A 14,720-nucleotide genomic window follows, 5' to 3' on the forward strand; every position below is an offset into this window, starting at 1 on the left:
TATGTCTCTGTGAAGGTCGCTACTATGGGGGGTAGTTTCGTGTGTTTTTCTTGTTGTTTGTGTGTGTTTTGTGGTTGGGGGAGGTCTGGGGTTTCTTCTCCGTCTCCCAGTAGGGAGAATCTGTTCTCTGTGGCGCTTAGGCCAACCGGAGGCGGGGTCGCCGTGGCGCGAGCGGTTTTCCGCGCGAGCTGGAATTTCTCGCCATCGGTCAGCACCTCTGTGGCCTGTGTTGCGTGTTCGCGCTCTGTTTCGTGTTGTACCTTGTCTTGTGGTTTGGGGTCGTTGGAGGAGTCTACGTGTTCTGTAGTCATGTGTGTGTGGCTGGTGTGTGTGTCTGTGTTTGCAGTGAGGCTGCTTGGGCCTGAATTTGGCTTCGCAGTCTCTTCACTGCGGCCCACCTCGTAGCTGGGGCCTGCTACTGGGTGGTCTGTGGGACTTATCGGCGCGTCTTGCGGCGTAAACAGGGGGAACAGAGGGGGCATTTCGGTCCCTCTGCTGCCCCTGGTCGCGCGTTTCGGTGATTTTGCGCGCCGTTTGGTTTTCGTGATTTTGTCAGTGGGTGGTTTCGGTAGGATTTTGCGTTCTCCCTTCCTTTTTGTCATCTGTTCTTGTCTGGCCCTTTCCCTGCGTTTCTCTGTGCGTATTACCCTAGTCTTCCTCTCCTCTGAAGGGCCTAAATGAGGGAGGACGTTCTGGATCAAAGGGTTGCTCAAAATCGAGCCAAGCCCTTGTGTGTCCATACGTTTTATGGTGAAGCCAGTCCCTTTGGTTCTGTTTACCTCTAACCTGACACTGTCTTCCATGTCTGAACGGGAAAAGGATGCAAAGTCAAGAGCTGCCAGAGAGTGTCGGTCGTCACCTTTGTTGGCACCGTTATTCGTATCCGGTGCCGAACCACCCTAACGCCTACCACGCGCGGGTATCTGGCCAGTGACCAGGCCCCGGCAGCGATGGAGTACCCGAGCCAGCCGGAAAAACGGCTCGCGAGAGCAAGGAGACGCGCGCCAACCCACAACTCGCAAAACGCAGCGACAATTTTGCCCACAAGCCGCTGATAGATCAGCCACCTGTGTTACTGCAATCTTCTTGTAAGTTCGCTCCCGATTTGATAAAATCAGGAGCTCGGAAACCTCAGTGCGAGTAAATGTCCGGCAGGTCTGCGCGGACAAACAAGCGACTGATCCCGCAAGCGGGTTCCTATGTCTTGGTGCAGTACTGTATGCGCTCCTGCAGCCCAGCACGCAATCACCGCACAGTACGGCTGTCACAACGCGACTGCCTGGCAGGCTGAGCGACAGGCAGGCGCTTAAGTACTCTATTGGGGACGCCGCTATTGTCTGCTGCAACCACGTGTTCCACTGTGGCGCCCTCACTCTAATTGCGGGCCAGGAGGCACGCGCCGCCTCAGCTTATGGCGCGTGCGGCCTCATGTCTTCTGGACTGGGTGTGGAATAGCCCAGTCTATCTGGAACGTAGGGTTTACCGAATGGGCATTTCGTACCACTGCTGTGGGTTGAGGTGGTGGTGGGCATCTTTTGTGATAGTGTAAGTCTCTCGGAGAGGAGTCGTTGGTGGTGAAGCTTCGATGCTGACCTGACTATTCAATCAGGGCAATGGGCCGCCTATAGTGGTCGTGATTTGGTCGTCCTATCTGCTGGACGAGTGGGTTGTCGAAAGAGCAGGTGGTATTATAGAACCGGCGCGCCGCTTCTTGAAATCGCTCCCTTACTAGGGGTTCTTCTGCTGCCTGGTGTGGGAGACGGTGAGGAAAATCGTTTGGTACATGGTAAATGCGTCACAACATCTTGTTTTGAAGTTGTGGCTTCTGAATGTGCGAGGGGGCAGCGCTGTCCCAGACTTCACATGCGTAGTCCATGACTAGACAGATGCAGGTGTGGTAGAGACGCAGTCCATTGTCGACTGGGAGCGAGGAGGTTGTGTTGAGCATGGGGTACAATGCCCGGCCCTCTGAGACGTCTTCTGGCGGACAGCGGTCATGTGAGCCTTCCAGGTTAGCTGGCAATTGAGGAGGACTCCAAGGTATGTGGCAGTCGTCGCCCACCTGATGCGCAGCCACTGGTTCCTTGTAACCAGCCCATCAGGTGGGCGACGGCGGGTAAGAATCATCCCCTGCGTTTTGGTGGCTTGAAGCCGATCCTCTAGTCGGCAGCCCAACGCTCGAGATCTTGCAGTGCGGTTTGTAGACGTCAGAGGACGGCATCAATGTTCCGATGTCGTGGTTAGAGGGCCGTGTCATCTGCGTAGATGGCGCGACCGACCCTCAGGGAAACTGGCAGGTCGGAGGTGTATAAGTTGTACAAGATTGGGCCAAGAACGCTCCCTTGTGGTTCTCCAGCAAGGACTTGGCGAACAGAAGAAGTCGTGGTGCCAACCTGGACGACAAAAGTACGCCCCTCGAGGTAGCTGGCAAGCAGGCGGAGAAGCACGATGGGGTGCCAAGGTGGAACAGCTTGTAGAGTAGACTTTGCCATACGGTGTCAAAAGCTTTTGACACATCAAGCAGGACAAGACCGCAAAACTCCCGGTTGTTGAAGGCGAGTGTTGCCTCCTCGATGACGTGGAGTAACTGCTGAGTGGTTGAGTGATGCTGACGGGGTCCAAACTGCTCCTGTGGGATGATGTTGTCTTGGTGAAGCAGCCGGCCGAATCTGGAGAGTAGGATTGTCTCGAACACTTTGCTCAACGTCGGGAGGAGGCTGATGGAGCGATAATTCGCCAGTAAGGTCCTGTTTTTCCCCAGCTTTGGGACCGCCACAACGACAGCCTTCTTCCAAGCTGCTGGGAACTGCATTTGTTCAAAGATGGCGTTGAAGAGAGCAACAACATACAAGATGGCTAGCCTGGGTAGCATGCAGAGGACTCTCCCATCAACGTTGTCGTCCCCTGGGGCCTTCTTCTGGGGCAGTCGTCTAATGTGTTCAGTGACCTCCCGTTCCGACGTCGGTACAATGGTGACGTCATCATGGTCTCCATCGAGGAAGGCAGCAAGTCTGGTCTCAACAGTTTTGGAACCAGTCAACCTGGAGAACGTCCAAAGTGGCCGGAAGTTTGCCTCAAAAGTTGTCGCCAGGGCCTCTGCTTTAGGGGCAGGCATGTAGGCAGGTCCGTCCGTGGTTGTGAGTGGCGGCAGTTGTGGGCGATGCCAAGTGAGGGAGCGGACAATCTCCCACGCGTCAACCTCAGGATCAACTGAGGTGGGCAGCAAGTGCAGCCTTGATGGTCCGGCGTAGATGATTGATGCGACGCTTCAACTGAGGCTGGCATGTGTCATGCCAATCTCTGTTGAGGCGATTGCTTTCCCAGATAAAATCCTGGATGTCTGCAGGGAGAGCTGGAGCTGCCACAGAGGAAGTCCTTAGAGGTGGAGTGGAGTCAACGACAGCTGTTGTAATAGCTGCGGTCAGGGTGTCGAGTGCAGCATTGACATCTGTGTCTAGCGATGGTGGCTCTTCTGGAAGGTGATCCAGAACAAGCTGCTGGAGACGTGGCTGGTTGGTCTTCCTGTTGTCGAGCTTAGCTGCTTGAGGAAGTGGATTGACGTGGAGTCGGAAGAGCACCGGCAGGTGGTCAGAGTTCATGGTATGGAGATGATTGATGCGACGCTTCAACTGAGGCTGGCATGTGTCATGCCAATCTCTGTTGAGGCGATTGCTTTCCCAGATAAAATCCTGGATGTCTGCAGGGAGAGCTGGAGCTGCCACAGAGGAAGTCCTTGGAGGTGGAGTGGAGTCAACGACAGCTGTTGTAATAGCTGCGGTCAGGGTGTCGAGTGCAGCATTGACATCTGTGTCTAGCGATGGTGGCTCTTCTGGAAGGTGATCCAGAACAAGCTGCTGGAAACGTGGCTGGTTGGTCTTCCTGTTGTCGAGCTTAGCTGCTTGAGGAAGTGGATTGACGTGGAGTCGGAAGAGCACCGGCAGGTGGTCAGAGTTCATGGTATGGAGAACTTCGGGTGTGACAAACCAGTTTACAGCTTTGACGAGACCAATGTCCAAGACATCTGGAGCGTTGCTGTTTGGAGGATAGTGCGTCGGCTCGTCAGGTCCGTAGAGGAAAGCTCGTGCCCTCTCAGCAGCATGATAAAGTCGCCTCCCACTGATGTTCCGTGTCCGCGAATTCCAGATCTGGTGCTTAGCATTCATGTCTCCAGCGAGGAAGAGCTTGTCTCCAACGCGGAGAAGAGTGTCAGCGTCGTGAATGGTGAGGTGGCCTCTTGGTGGTCTGTACACTGCAATGGCCATGGCTTCACAGGAGTCCAGTCGCCGTAGGGGGACACGATAGTGCTGGAGTGTCCACTTAACATATATGGCTGTCCCACCGCCAGCCGTCAGCCTGTCATTGCGATAGCAGACATAATTAGGGGCGTTTGCTCAAAGGCCAGGTTTGAGGTGAGTCTCTGTGAGGAGACACACGTCCACGTTGTTGTCCTGGAGAAACTGCCGAAATTCGAGAAGTGCAGAGAATAATCCATTCGCATTCCACGTGACAGCTGTGAAGTTCTGGAGCCGTCTACGGTTGTGGTCCATGTCCAGTGGTAGTGATCGCTGTGGTGGTGGGGAAGCTTCTGAGGGCTGCATGGACTGCAGCAGTGATCGCGTTCGGCAGCTGGGCCAGAGCGGCGGAGACAGCCACAAGGGTGGCCTGTACTTCTTTTAAGACCGTGATGAAGTCATCAGCTGCAGTAGGAGGAGCAGGTCTGTCTTCAGTGTCTCTCGTAGGCTGGGCAGCAGCGGCAGGAGGAGGCGTTGTCCGGCCCCGGAGGACGTCTGCGTAGCCGAGGTCTGCCCTAGCAGCAAGCAGTCGTCGTTGGGCAGGTTGTCGCTGAGTAGCAGCAGGGGGAGCAAGTGATGGCGCAGCTCGCCGCCGCATCTGCTGGCCGTTAGAGCGTGACGTCTGGCGCAAGGGAGGTTAACCCTCGCTGGCGGCGGCTGGCTGCTTTGTGAACAGCACAACCACGGTAGCTTGCAGGGTGAGCCCGCTTGCGCAGGTGGCCGGTTCTTCCCGTTTCCGCGTGCATTGCTGACTGAGGTGACCGTTGCCGCATTTTACATATCGTGGCTTCATGCGACACAGGCGAGAAATGTGGCCTGGCTCTTGACAATTAAAGCATTGTATGCGGCTCTTTCGTGCACGTAATTTCTCGACAGGCACCGACAGGTCGGCAAACCGGGTGACCTGGTATATTTGCCTGTTGTCAGGTGTATCAGGCAACACTCTCCATCAAAGGAATGGGTCGCTGCGTACAAGGCATCTTCATCCGTGTGGTAGCAGTAGCTGCAAAACCCATGTTGATGAGTCCGTCCTTAAAGACATCAGCTGTCATCATCTTCAGTGGTATGCCTCTCGTGGCAACCTTGAGGACCTTTGGGCGCACAGTAGGGAAGGTGTAGTTGGGTATACCATGTGCACCAACCATGTCCATGACAGCCACGTAATCCTCAGTGGTGGTGACTGTTAGCTTCAAATGATCTTCTCCACAGTGTTTGGCTGTAAAGGCATTCTTCAGGTTGTTTTTGAGCCATTCTCGAAGCGTCATATAATCTTCGGGATATTCGCTGACAATCGGTGGCAGTTTAGGGCCAGAACCAAGGGCGTACCCAGGATCTGAACTGGGGGGAGGGGGCAGGTCATACTAGTCTCAGTAAACAAGGACTCGAGACAACATACAGCACTTCTTATTAAATAAAACAGTAAACCAGTGAAAAACTGCTTTTAATAAACATTTTAAATACAAGAATGCACTTGTACAATCCGAGAAAATATGCAGCATTTCTTATTAAATAAAACAGTAAACTAGTAAAAAAACTGCGAATATCTTCTAGGAGGGGGGGCAGCTGCGCCCCCGCCCACCCGCCCCTCCCCTGCCCCTCGCTTCGCTGGGTGCGCCCATGGCCAGAACGTTGTGTATTGTCGTCTGTGGCCGTTGGTGTATGCTTATCTATCTGCATCGTCGGAGTCGGCGCCTTCTTGTAGTGCGGCGTACTGGTTAGCAGTAGATACAGATGCAGCGGTTGCGCCCTGTCGTCGAGCCGCCCTCTTTTTTGGCGGCGGTTTCTTAAACCTAGCATCACTCGCAGCAGAAGTTCGGTGTTCGTTAGTGGCTGATGTGACAGCCGATCTCTTGCGGTGAAGCACCCTCTGCGGTGCACCGTCAGTGTATTCTTCACTAGGTGGGTCCGTAGTGTATTCCATTTCATCATCCTGTTCATGCGTGGTCGTCTTATACTCATTGTCCGCCTGGGATTGCTGGGTCGTCATAGGTGGAGCGTCTAATGGGGCCGCCCACGGCGCATGCGCCGCCGGACGGCGATCAGACTGCTCCGGCGCGGCGGTGGCAGCTGCCGCGGCCGCGCGCGCTCGATATACGTCATGCTTGCTCGCCATCTCTAACTCGAATGCGTGCGTGCGTGCGTGCGTGCGTGCTTACGGCGCGATGGTACAGAGACCTCTATGGGTCTTCGACGTCCATGACGTCTGGCGGGGATTCAAATTCCGCGGCGCGCGGTACCAGTAATTCTTTACATCTTGAAACTTACTACCGTTCACTTTCACTAAAGAAAAGATACATAACAATAAAATGAAATCATAGATTAGAATGTCAAAACATACTGTGAATGGTTAAAATGAAATGAACTAAAAATCATCTTCTTGTCTAAAATGCGTTACTGTTCCAGAGAACTTCGGCACCTCTCAAAAAATTTTTACACCTCTGAAGTTTAGCCACATGTGGACTAATAGTGGGTCTCATGAAGCAGCACTGTTTAGCCGTCACAGAATAAAGCCTAAAAAATCTGTAAATAAAACTATCCTTCTACTGTTGCTCCGAATCGCATATACCAACCGCCCTCTGCTGCGACAACGACTCGAAGTCTTTTGGGTATTTGACTTTTCTCTTCTTTTTCGGGCATCCTTACCTCCCCTTCTAGCCCAACCTTCGTTCTCCAATTACACCTTCATCGGTGAGCTTCTCCTCAGTATTTTTCATTTGTGCTGATTTGCTTTTTACCCTTTTTGCATATACACTTGTCATGTATTTTTAGAGACTGCGTGAATATAAAACGTATTTCTTCTCTTAGCAAATTAAATATTACATATCTTGTTGTGAATTAATTTGTTTGTCCAGATTCCACTTACTGCGTTTCCTTAAAATTATATAAAATATACGTCTGTAAAAAAAAAATAAAAAAATACTTTATAAGTCTCTTGCAGCTGATTGGTTAAGGGCTGAAAAAAAAACACATCTGCTGATGCTTCTTAGTATTGCGTATAGCCTCCTTCCGCTTCCACAACGGCTCGAAGGCTGTTAGGGCGCGTTTATGCTGCCACCTCGCTGCTCGCCGGCATGGCACGGCGATGATGAATCAAAGCCACAGAATCCTACCGCCCCATTTAGTGTGCACCATCGCAGCTCGCGCTGCTCGCTACTCGCTACGATCCCAGGCGATGATATCAAGCTGGTTTGTGTTTCGCGCTACGACCATCGCCGCCTGGGCTGAAACTTGTACTGTGATTGGCTGCTTCAAGGTCACTCTAGCAGAGCGCTGTTTGCTTGTTGCGCACGTGGTACTTTCGTGTCCCATCGCGCACAATATTGTTTGTTGGATGCAGTTTCTGTGCAGGCCACAAACAATGAGTGAAGATTTGAAGCAAATGATTATTTCAGCCATTTTTGAACGGAACGTCATCTGGGACCAGAGGCATGCAGATCATCACAACCGTTTCTTACTGGATAAACTGTGGAAAGAAGTTGCAATAAAATGTGGAACACTAAGTTGCATTTCAATTTAATTTCATTACACAATACTTTCTTCATTAAATAAACGCTTAAACAGATTCCTTATCTCGATAGCTTCAGCAGGAGCTGCAATTATTCTTCTTGATGGCTGAACTCCAAGAAGTACGTCTCTGCACTCCACATTGTCAGTACATTCTCTTTGTCCACAATCACATTATGTAAAACGCAAACAGCTTTCACAATCAGTTCTGCAGTCTCTACTTTCGTTCAATTGGTTTGTTTAGTAATCGCCACTTTGCAGCCGCAATTCCAAAGGCACATTCAACAGGTTTTCTGGCTCGTGAAAGAACTTTGTTGAACTTTTCGTTCGAGCAACCAAGATTACTCCTGGCAAAAGGTTTCATCAGGTATCTGAGAAGGGGGTGCGCTTCATCCCCTATGAAGACAAAGGGGGCTTTAACAGCAGTACCTGGTAGAAAATCGTCTTCAGGAATGTGAAGCATGCCTTTCACCATTTTATCGTACAAAACAGACATCCTGAAAGTGCCTCCGTCACTTTGTTTTCCAAATGCTCCAACTTCAATAAAAGTAAATTTTGAATAGTTCTGCAGGCTGTGTGTGATGCAGACTGTAAAGTATTTTTTATGATTGAAAAACATAGAACCAGACCATTTAGGGCTTACAATTCGTATATGCTTCCCATCAATAGAACCTAGACAATTTGGAAACCCCCACTTCTTGTAAAACATTTCAGCTATTTCTCTGAATTCTTCCGTTGGTGGCTTCATATGCAGTGGTTGTAGTGTTTGCCACAACACTGATAAAACCTGTTTTACAATTTGAGGAACAGTAGTTATTCCTACTCTAAACTCTCCTGCTAGGCTTGCATACGAGTTCCCTGTTGCCAAGAACGTGAAATTTAAAAAAAAGGGGTGTTACTTTCCACTGTGTATTTATCTAACTTCATTATGTACGTAATGGACGTGGTTATTCTTTAATGTTTCTGCAATGATATTTTTCCTCTTATTTCAGCAGTCTGCGATGTTAAGAAAAAATGGGTAAAGTCTTCGACAGCAGTTCAAAGAAAAGCTGAACACGCTTCCTAGACACGCCTCAGGCGGTGCTGCTCACACGGCTCCAGTACAGTGGCCGTATTTCGAGGCTATGGTGTTCTTACGAGATAATTTTGAACCTAGAGCGACTAGTGGAAATTTGGATCCCGTGGAAACCAGCGATACGACTGAACACAGCGAGTATAGTTCTCATTTTGATGAAGCTCATAGCCAACAAACATCATCTTTAGCATCACCACTTTCACCAGTGTCGTCTGATCGCGCTGAGACACCACCAAATTGTACACCTGCTGAATGTAGGGCCTATAGGAAGAGACCACGACCTGTAGACCCAATTGCAATTCAGTTGATAGAAAATGAAAAAGAGAAGTCGTATGCGCAAAGAAAAAGAGTCGCTGTTATCAGAAAAAAACGATGAAGATGTACCTTTCTTTATGTCTCTTCTTCGTCAGACACATGACCCCTTTCGACACAATGTGGTTCAGGATAGATGTGCAGAAACTAGTTACGGAAAGAGTATACGAATCTTCAGATTGAAGTTACAGAGGATACGATGAAGCTTCGCAACGGTATATACATATTCATCCATCTACTTCAAATATTAGCACTGAGAATGGATCCATCGGATTTGCACTGGGAACAGCACTTAGTAACAAACATTACACAGCTAATGGTGTACAAACATCAAGCCCAGGTGAGAAGTTAACTGGTAGTACAGACTACGATCGCTCAGGTGAAGCGGTTCAAATGGTTCTGAGCACTATGGAACTCAACTGCTGAGGTCATTAGTCCCCTAGAACTTAGAACTAGTTAAACCTAACTAACCTAAGGACATCACAAACATCCATGCCCGAGGCAGGATTCGAACCTGCGACGTAGCGGTCTTGCGGTTCCAGACTGCAGCGCCTTTAACCGCACGGCCACTTCGGCCGGCCAGGTGAAGCGGAAGTAAGTTTTGTGAATGTCATGGACCCGCAATACAACCGAGTTTAAAAAGGGGACTAAATAAATCTTGTCACATTATAAAGCACTTTTGAAATGTAGTTAGTTTTATTTTATTTCAACCAATTCTATCAGAAATGTATTTATTATTGTTTTTATTTGTAGCTATCGTGTTAGTCTTTCGTATCCCTGTAATTCAAAATCATGCAATAGAAAAATATTGTATAGGATCTATCATTAGTAATTAGGTGTAATATTTTTAAAGCTATAGTTACATCTAAGTTATAAATTTTACTATTAGGACAACCCTAAGCAGATGGCAGATATAGTACATAAAGTCGACATAAATAAAATCTGACGAATATTACTTCAAAGTGAGTACCAGGCGCTCCTCCACAGAAATGGCATTAACAATGTTGGGCCGAATGTTCATCTGTTTAGCTAGTCCTGGTTCGATGAGATTTAGAATGTTCTGGAAACTTTCTTGCGACATTAGTAAATGTCTGAAAAAGCGATCTGGATAGTGTTTGAGCTGTTGGTAATACTTGGTAAAGTATCCGTAGTGAGGACGTACAGCATTCAAAGGTTGCACTCCGTACTTCGTCTTCCTTCTCCTTTCCAACAACCACATTTATGTAGCGAACGAATCACTGTCACTGTGGTCAGACGGTGTGGAGAACATGTTTTACGCTTGACGTCACTGCAGTTGTGCACTTTCCTGTAATGTAAGCGCTTAAGGATGAATACACACGGCTCTCGGCCGGTTCTTGAGGCTAATCTTCTAGTTGCATGGTGAAGGGTTTAACTTTCGGTATTTCCTACTACTTGAGAGGTTTGTGTGAAGTTTTGTCATCCTTATTCGTAGTGTGGCTTGTGTGTGTGTGCGGACACGGGGTGAGGTCATGAGATGATAGGGAGCTAATTTTCTTTTATGGGCACTGTTTCTTCATCGATCAAGCAGTGCGATCGGCCGTAGATGTCTTTCTTGCGGATCACGTGCTTCCCCCAGATCTCTGATGAGGGGGTTAGTTGACATTCTTGCTTTGTGGTAAAAACGCCGTGCAATCTCTTGGTGCCGCTGGAGCTCTTCCTGGTCTTCAGCTGCTTCGTGCAGGTACTTGTGCGGCGATTGCGGATGAACGTGGAACACCCGTTTGAGGATTTTATTCTGCAGAGCCTGGAGTCGCTGGAGATGCGTTCTCGCTGCATTGCCCCAAACTTCACACACACAGTCGAGGAGTGGGCGAATGTACATGCGGTAAATGAGGAGGCCGTTAGCTACGGAAAGATCGGAGCCCTCGTTGATGACGGGATACAGAGCTCCCAGTCGTTGTGCCACCTTGTTGTGGACATCTACCACGAGCTGCTTCCAGGTTAACTTCTTGTCGAGGGTCACTCTGAGGTATCGCACCGTGTCTTGCCACTCCAGTTCTGTGTTATACAAGCGCAGGTGTCGTGTCGGCATGGTCCGTTTCTTCGTGAAGACGATAGCTTGCGTCTTGGCCGGGTTAAAACGAATACGCCATTTCGCAGCCCATTCTTCTAGCGCGTTACAAGCACTCTGGAGACGTGGCCGCATCGCGTCGCGCCAGCGGCTTCTGGTGAAGAGCAGCGTATCGTCTGCATAAATTGCTTTTTCGACCCTCGGTGGTGTGGGGAGATCAGAAGTATATAGAGTGTAAAGCACCGGTCCAAGTACCGATCCTTGGGGCACTGCTGCACAGATTGGTCTTGCCGTGGAGAGTGCATCGTCTACCCGAACTGCAAATGTGCGATGGCTAAGGTACGAGGCTACCAACTTGACGTAGGCTCGAGAGAGGCCGAGCGAGTTTCCAGATGAACCCCTGATGCCACACGCTATCAAAGGCTTTAGTGATGTCGAGGAGAACTGCTCCACAAAATTCCTTCTTGTTGAATGCAGTAGTGATGCCGTTGACAACTCGGAGAATTTGTTGACTGGTGGAATGTCCTTGACGAAACCCAATCTGTTCATGAGGTAAGATGTCTCTGAGAGTGATGATAGTTTGTTTGAGCGGCTCCTCCTCCAGAGACTACAATTTACTAACGTGTGGCAAGAGGCTGATCGGGCGGTAACTCGTCGGTAGGCGTCGATTCTTGCCAGGTTTGGATACAGGTACCACATCTGAGTGCTTCCACGCCGCCGGGTAGGTCGCAGTGGTCAGAATCCAGTTAAAGATTGTTGCTAATCGCACTACTGCAGTCCAAGGTAACTGTTTGAGGACCCGACCCGCTATGTCATCAGACCCCAGAGCCTTATTCGATGGTAATGCTCGAATCCCATTCTGCACTTCTTCTGGGGTGACAGGTGGTATGGGGTCACCGTGGACGTCATCATCTTGCAGGATCGCCTCCACCTCTCGTTCGATTGTGTTTACTCGCTGTAGGTCCACTCTTTCACTCAACGGACGGAAATTCGCTTCGAAAGAGTCAGCTAGCAGGTTCTCCTTATCGGCAGGACGGTATGCAGTCCGAGCATCTGTCTCAAGTGGCGGGATGCGTGTCCGGCGATTCGTAAAGAAACAGATAGCCTGCCAGTTAGCGGGGTCAGGTGTAAACGATCGAAGCTTGGCTGCCCACTGCTGGTTCCTTTGAGCAACGATGGCTGCCTTGCTGTCGCAGCGTAATTGGTTGATCCGCTTCTTGAGTTCGATGTTGCGAGTTAGGCGCCACTCCCTGCAGAGCCTGCTCCGTGTGCGAATGGTGTCCAGTATGTGCTGAGGCAATCCAGGCGACGAGAGATGCGGTGGCTTGGGTGGTGGTGTGGCCAGCTCCAAGGCATCAGTAATGGCATCAGTAAGTGTCTCCACAGACTCGTCAGAGATGTCTTCATCGGCGTTGATGACGTCGACCGATAAGGCAACACACTCTTTAAAGCGGTCCCAGTTCGTGTGTTTGAGATTGAGGCGGCCGGGATATTGCTCCGGGGCGACTTGCAGATCAAACAGCACTCGCAGGTGGTCGGAGTTACGAGCATGTAGTGGCATCGCATTCATGAATTGCGGAATGACGTTCGTTATGGCCACGTCGATGAAATCGGGTATGCCACGAGATGAGTCTCACGTGGGCTCGTCAGGGCGGCAGACATAAGCCTGTGCTCCTTCTACAGCCTGGAGAAGGAGACGGCCGCTCATGTTAGTGACCTGTGAGTTCCAGGCGGCGTGCTTGCAATTGAGATCGCCCGCAATGAAGAGCCTGCCAGGTGTGCGGAGCAGAAGTCGGGCGTCGTCAAGATCCAGGAGTCGGCGTGGGCTGCGGCAGGCTGCTATGAATGTCACTGGTCCAGTTCGGGTCTCCACTACAACCGCAGTCGTTTCGAAGGAACCAGTAGCAGGCGGCTGAACTTCATGGTGGCGGATGGAACGGCGTATATATATGGCAGTGCCTCCCCAGTGTGTCAACCGATCCGTGCGGTAGTAGCAGTAGTTCGCTATATTGCTGCGATAACCAGGCTTTGGGAACGTCTCTGATACCGTGCAAATGTCCACGTTCTGGTCCGCAAGAAATTGCTGCAACTCTGGTACATCGTGCGTGAGGTTATTGGCATTGTAGGCAACGATGCGTAGTTCTTGTAGCTGGAGTGCTCTGTTCATGGTGGCGAGCAGTTGTGGCACCTCTCTGGGCCTGGAAGGCTCGACTGATGGTCGCCTCAACGGCGGCGGCGATGGTGGCGGGTAGGTGTGACATCGTCTTGTAGACCTCGGCGAGGGAGGCAGTGATTTGCGTGAGCAGGGCGTAGATTCCTTGCAGGTCCGGCTGGAGAGGCTGGGAAGCTGCTGGAAACGGTTGTTCGTGTCGGCGTTGTGGCGCTGCAGCTCGTGGAGGGGCTGCCGGAGTGGTAGCTTGCTGCGTTGACTGTTTTAGAGCGTCTGCAACCGTGAGGTCAGCTCGTGTCTTGGCCGCCCGACGTTCCATTAGCGTGGGCCAAGCCTGGGCATGAGTCGGCTTTGGTGGCGGTGGTGGGTGTTGGCGGCGTCTACCGGCAGTAGGAGTCTTCTTCGGTGGAACAGGAGGCAGGCCACGCTGGCGTCTACTCTCCTGCTTGCGTTTAATGCAGGATCTGAAGTTGGCAGGATGAGGTCCGCCGCAAAGTCCACATGTAGGAGGCTGTTCTCTGGTCTTGGTACAAGTTCTGCTGTCGTGTGGGCCGCCGCATTTCACGCATACCCAGTCCATAGTGCACAGGCGTGCTACGTGACGGAAACCTTGGCACCTGTAACACTGAACAGGGCCGCGCGTCCTCCGCAATCTCTCGACGGTGATAGAATGAGCGTAGTATCGGTCGAGCTTGAAGATATTGCGATGTGCTGGAATATCGGGTTGTATAATGACGCGATGTCCAGTATGCTGGTTTGTACCAGGCATCCGATGGTGTTCAACGAGTGAGGCAGCGAACCCACGGTCCCGCAGCTCTTCTTTAACATCTTCATGCGTCAACGACATGGGTATGCCATTGACGAGCATCTTGAGGACCGGTGGAGGAACCGCCGGGAACGTATACATGGCGATGCCCGACCGCCCGAGCTCGTCGACTGTGAGCGTAGACAATTGCAGTTTCAGGGTGTCGCCTCCCGCTTGCTTCACCGTGAATGGCTGTTTGCAGTGTGTCTTCAACCATGTGTATTTATGGTATTCCTTGAAACGTAAGACGATAGGTGGCACCTTTCGATGTGGGGCCGACGGCGGAGCCTGTGGGCGGTCCTGCGAAGACGGCTGTCGGTCATCCGTGGGGGCGGGACCTCTTCTCCCGCACGTTGTTGTGCTGCACGGCGCTGCTGCTGATCCGCCAGGGACGCTGCGGCTTCGTCGAGCGTCGCTCCCTCCCCCTGGAGAGGCTGGTAGCGGTTGGAAACATCTAGTTCTCTGGCAGCGATTCTCTGTGGCCAAGCTTGTTTCTCTAAGGGCGGCTGTAGGAAGCCGTCGGCGGTCGC

The sequence above is a fragment of the Schistocerca piceifrons genome, chromosome 8 (assembly GCF_021461385.2).
Source record: "Schistocerca piceifrons isolate TAMUIC-IGC-003096 chromosome 8, iqSchPice1.1, whole genome shotgun sequence".
Lineage (NCBI taxonomy): Eukaryota > Metazoa > Arthropoda > Insecta > Orthoptera > Acrididae > Schistocerca > Schistocerca piceifrons.